The 6,000-nt window shown below is 36.3% G+C and overlaps 1 long non-coding RNA gene across 2 annotated transcripts in view; it reads right to left on the reverse strand.

Annotated features, from left to right (window-relative positions):
• The window catches only part of Gm34809, an 80,271-nt gene extending 75,489 nt beyond the window's left edge, over positions 1-4,782 (reverse strand). For both annotated transcript variants that reach the window (XR_381459.1, XR_381458.2), the window contains exons 1-2: positions 4,733-4,782; positions 2,252-2,576 (exon numbers count right to left, since the gene is read on the reverse strand). This is a non-coding gene — a long non-coding RNA (predicted gene, 34809). The remainder of the gene's footprint in view (positions 1-2,251; positions 2,577-4,732) is intronic.
• Between the last annotated feature and the right edge of the window lie 1,218 nt (positions 4,783-6,000).

Below are 6,000 nucleotides of genomic sequence, written 5' to 3' on the forward strand. Positions count from 1 at the left end.
TCAGCTTTATTCTTTTTGCTCCACACTGTTTCAGCTATTTATGGTGTTCTATTTTTCCATATAAATACTAAGAATTTTTTTTCTAATTTTTGAAACACTTCATTGGTATCTTGGAGGGATGGCGATTAAATCTGTGAATCACTTTGTGTTATATGATGACCTAAACATCATTAATTCTTTCGATCATAAGCATTAGATATCTTTCTATAGTTGTGTCTTCTTCAATTTCATTTTATCAGAGATTAGCACTTAATGTGGATTCATTTTGTTTTATCTTTTCCTAAGTTTTCCCATATATTTGATTATTTAAAAATCAGGTATTTGGTAGGGGGAATAGGACTGAAGCCCTGAGGTCCAGCAGAAAGAATGGAAACCGGCAACCTTGGCAGGTAGGGAATGGGGGAACACTCATTAGTGTACCAGAGATCTGGGAGGTGAGAGACTCTCAGGACTCAAAGAGAGGAACCTTAGATGAAAGGCCCTACAGTGGGGCTAGGGAATAGGTTGAGTTCACCTCCAGTAGAAAGACAGGACATTAAGTGGAGGGATGGGGTTGCCATCCTACAGTCAAAAACTCTGACCCAGAATTTTCCCTGTCTGAAAGAACTGCAGGAACAAAAATGGAGAAGAGCCTGAGGAAAAAAGAAGTCCAGTGACAGTCTCAAATCGAGAGCCAGCTCAAGGGTAGACCCCAAGGCCTGACACTATTACTGATGCTATGGTATGCTTACAAGCAGGGGCCTATCATTACTGCCCTCTGAAAGGCCCAACAAGCACCTGAAGGTGTCAGATGCAGATATTTACATCCAACCAATGGACAGAAGCCAGGGACTCCTGTGGTTGAATTAGGGATAAGGTGAAAGAAACTGAGGAGGGAGACCCTGTAGGAAGACCAGCATTCTCAACTAACCTGGACCCCAGAGACCTCTCAGACACTGAGCCACCAACCAGGCAGCACACACCAGTTGATATGAGTCCCCCAACACATATACAGCAGAAGACTATAGGGTCTGGACTCAGTGAGAAAAGATGCACCTAACCTCAAGACACTTGAGGCCCCAGGGAGTGGAAAGATCTGGTGAGGTGGGGTTGGGAGGGTGGGGACATCTTCTTGGAGACAGAGGGAGGAGGTATGGGATGTGGAACTGTCAGAAGGTAGACTGGAAGGGGCAATAACGTCTGGACTGTAAAAAAAAAAAAAGATTAAGGAATTAAAAAAAAAGGTAGGATTACTTTCATGGTATTTTTTTCTCAGTAAGCTCATTACTGGTATATAAATACACTACTAGTTTATTGACAGTGTAACTCATGTGTTCTAATAGTGAACTGATAGAGCCTATAAATTTCATATAGAACATCTTTGTCTGCAAATAGGAATCACTTGACTTCCTTCCTATCTGTAAAACGCATTTATTTTTAAAAGCACTTATTGTATGCAGATTCATATAGCACAGATAGGATTATATTAGACATTCAAATCAGTATTTTAATCTAGTGATTGCATTGGTTTACATTCCGTCAAAAGAAGTGATGTCTGTAAAATTGCTTAAGAAATAAATAATAAATCTAAGCTTTTAAAAAAGATAATATTAAAATGCATAAAGCTATCTTAAACAGTATGATAATGGAGAGTATAAATAAATAAATTGAATTAAAATAGTACTAAAGTTAATCTCATTATGCATGATATCTTAGGAAATAGTTTACTTAAAATTTGATATGGAGACATTTGTATATGTACAGTAAGTATCATGGGAGCTTGATCGCTCACAGACTGGGTGGTAAAGATCCAAGTCCTGAATTTTTCCTTCGCCTGTATGTATTAGTTAACTTATTTTGTATCAGGAAAAGAAAAAAAAACTGTTTGTTTATAGTGGGGGTGGGTGGGAGGAGGAGAAAAATAGGTAGGATAAAATAACTCCCTTTAATATTTCTTTCTTTTTTGGGGGGAGGGGACGGGTCCGAGTCAGAGCAATGGGGACACAGGATACTCTGATATTCTCCATATGTCTTAAGCTTATACAGAGACAGATTTGCGAGAGCAAATTACTTTAAGCTTGACTCTGATGAGTTAAAGTTACCCTAGGTCTCCCTTTCTCTTTTGAATTTATTTTCTGAACATCTCTAAAATATTCCTCCTTAAACTCTATGAGAACATTCAAGGTCAACCTTTGCTTTCATTTGATTCACAGAAACTAGTGAAGTGCTGCTACACCATCTTGACTAGGAGACCTGCAACGCGCTGCTTTACCTGTCAGACTTAAGAGACAGAAGCTGTGATGGCACTGGTGTGGGCTCCCATCCTATTTGCAGCGACTTCTGAATGACTCAGGCTGCAGCAGTGAGGAGGCACAGTGCGGTAGCACTGCATATTCCATGTTTCCATGCTGTTTCCAACAGTGAAGCGAAGCCATGCTTGTGGCTTGACTTGAAGCAGGACAAAATGTGGCATTCATTGCTTGTTCATGTGAATGGCTGCAATATTTTCCATTGTTGTCTGATCACACTTAGCAGCACATTGAGACTCTCTTGCTTTCCTCAGCCTGTCTCTCTATTCTCTCAGAAGTTTCTGTTGTCTTGAAAAAAATGTTATTATGTCATATAATCAAACATGTTATGGAGAAACTAATTTTATTTTATGAATTTTGATCATTCAGAAAAAAAATCATACTATCTAGGAAAATACTAGATCCTTAAGAAAAATATATGATAATTCAACACCTACAGTTGGGACTTTATTCTGAGAAATACATTGCAGATGCATCTGCCATTTAGCAATTATTATAGTGTTCTTAAGCCGTCAAAGATTGTGATGTCATCCCCACACAAAATATAAGAACATTATTATACATCAGTGGATCTAAACACTGTTTCAGGACAATGGCTATATCTTATAAAATTTTGAGTTTTGAATTTTAATATGACAAATTGAAATACCTGGAGAAATATCTTGGTAAAATTTATTTCAATACAAATTGATATTATCTACTACCATATAAAATTTTTCCAAAGGATAGATTAATGACTATTTATTTATTTGGTCTCATCACTGATTTTTAAGTCTTTTGAAGTATTAAAAGTAATTAAAATGAGTCCTGCTCATTCTTTTTATCCTATAGTTACCTTGAAAGTGCAGAACATTTGACAACTGAACTGACTGATAAATATATTAAGACAGTAACTCAAACGGACCCAGCAGCAAGATCTTCCTTTCACTAGTATCGCTCTGCAAGGCAGATCCTAGGATAATGGCTGCGGTAATAAACATTCAGAACAAGAGGGCTTGGACTACTACCATAGAAATTCCAAACCCTTCACTTGGAATTGAAACAAATTGCTGAGGGTATTTTAAAATAAGATTTTAAGTTATCAAAGCTCTTGTCTTTTTGGCATTCATACTGTGAATAAGTTCTCTCTCCTAACTTCAGCAACTGATTGTTTCCTTGGTTTCTGGGACAGGTGCTCTTGATGGTCCACTAGAGCTCCTTGGAATCAAGAGTTTCCCTTCAGCTCCATATCAATAACACATGTCACATGTTGGGAAGTATATTTTAGCTTTAGTGTGAAATAGGCCTTGCTATGACCTTGTCATTGCTGCCTGACTGGCCAAGTTCAACAGTCACCAAAATTTCCTGGTGCTTTTATTTCACATATACAATAAGAAAACAGTCTCCAATTTTCTGGTAAAACCCTAACATACATAATACCTCTAAATTCTCCAGTTGTCAACATCTACTCATAAATATATTTCAAATTATTCTTTTCTTAAATTAATAAAGAGAAATATCTATCATTTAGAGGCTCAAACTTTGCTTGCAGGAGACAAACTGTCAATGTAATTATTGGGCACAGCTGTTAACTTTTAAAAAAGATTTAATTATTTTTATTTTATCTGGGAGTATTTGCATGCACAAATAAATACCACCATGTAAATAAGTGCTTGCTTCCTACAGTGACAGAAGGGGTTGAATTCCCTAGAACTGGAGTTACAGACTATTGTGAGCCATATCTTCAGCCCAAAGCTATTAGCTTTATTCCTGATTATATTTCATCTTACTGACCAAAGTGAAAATGTGAAGGAAAGAACTGATCTTGTGACAGTGACTGTTTTATTAGTTGAAATAGAAAAAAACATTCTAGACTTTTAAAAATAATTCCTTTCTGTATTCGGTTGGTTAATATGCCCACAAGTAATAAAAGCCAGGACTTATATACTAAGAAAATGTGCATATTTCTAAAATTTTGTAAAATGGTAGCACTCACAAGGCCCAGCAGTTTGAGATGGGCTCTACAGTAGGCTCTCAACTCTTCCTGATGTCAGCTTTCTAGATGAGCAAATCCACATGACTTTTCTGCAGGTTCTACCATGCCTGAGAATCACAAATCACTTGTGCATGTGCGTTGGAGAGATATTTTCCTTTTTTATATCATTTCTGTGATGATGTAACTTAATTATTGCCTAAATGATCAAATAAGAATATCCTTGATATGGACCCAAGAAATCTGAAATCATTCACTGGGCTTTAAACAATATTAGTATGCAATCACAAATTACAATGAACTGAGCTTGATAGAATTCATTGAATTTATTTCCACTCCTGTTAATACAAATGATTTCATTTCACTTATATTATACTTACATATAACTTATATACTTACATATTTTACCATTACTTCGTTGTAAAAGAAAAGCGCATATACAAATCAGTAAGGTCTACTGTGGAAATCTCACCTTTCCTTCATCTGTGACTCAGGAAGAAAAGTCTACTCCCGAAGGACACACCACCAGCACTCCACCATCACACTCACTGGGGAGACTTTGTGACATCACATAGACCTCTGCCCTGGGGTAAAGCAGCTGTTCTGGGTGCTTGCCAAGCGAAGGGATGTCCTAACAAAATCTGTCAACAGGGGAGCCACACCACATCCTCATATTCCTACCACACCTGCTTTCTCTTCCCATTCAGCAGATCCCATGGGACTCTGCAATGTATGGAAGGTCAAGAAGGGTGACATCTGTGTGAACATATGGCACTGTCCTCCTGGGGTAAATGTACATGAAAGCATATGGTGCTGCCCCCTTCCTCCGCAAGCACAAGACGGCCTTTGCCGTCGTTACATTGTTTATTTTTCCATGTGGTTAAAATTGTCCATGAAAATGGATAATTTGCATTAATTTGGTTTCAGAACTCTTTCTACACATAAATATTTAGCTAGCTTACATACAGTTGCCATTGCTTATTAAGTGCATGTAAATTGTCTATGTTTTCTATACATAAAATTTTTATGCATAAATTTAATTATATACATTTTAAAATACACAGTTTAAATTATCTACTGCTTAAGAAAGCACATACAAATCTCATGGAAAAAATTTTTTTCTGCTTAAACATTTTCATTTGGACATATATGATATAATTTTCCATTTATTGTTTTTATGTCTTCCTTTTCATTTTATTTTTTTCTCTTCTTCATATTCTTTTTTTTTTCTTTTTTTGAGTTTTTTTTTAAGTTTAATGAGACTCTTCCAGAATAGTCAAGATGTGACTGTTCTGGAACTCACTATGTAGACCAGGCTGGCCACAAAGAAATCTTCCTGCTCCTATTTCCTGAATGCTAGGATTAAAGGTGTGTGCTACTATACCTAACTGTCTCTTCATCTTCCTCAGATAATTAGTTTATAAAGTGTCATTTTAATTTTAGTTGGGAACCAATTCTCCCAGAAAGCTTCATATTATAAACACATGTGGATCTTCTAGGATCTTCCATGAAACTTATTTCTTTCTCTGTCAATCTGGTTTTTATTTAAATATTTGATTGTATTAAATGAAGTATGCAAACATCATGGCATTTAGTTTTACATGATAGCATGGGTTCAAACTAAGGACATGTGATTTATAAAGACTGAGAGAATGAATAAAGAAAAATACACCCTTAAGAAAGATCGCAAAGAGTGGGAAATAGAGTTTTATAGACTGTAGTAAAATGGATGTTTAGCTA

Source organism: Mus musculus, chromosome 12 (assembly GCF_000001635.26).
Source record: "Mus musculus strain C57BL/6J chromosome 12, GRCm38.p6 C57BL/6J".
Lineage (NCBI taxonomy): Eukaryota > Metazoa > Chordata > Mammalia > Rodentia > Muridae > Mus > Mus musculus.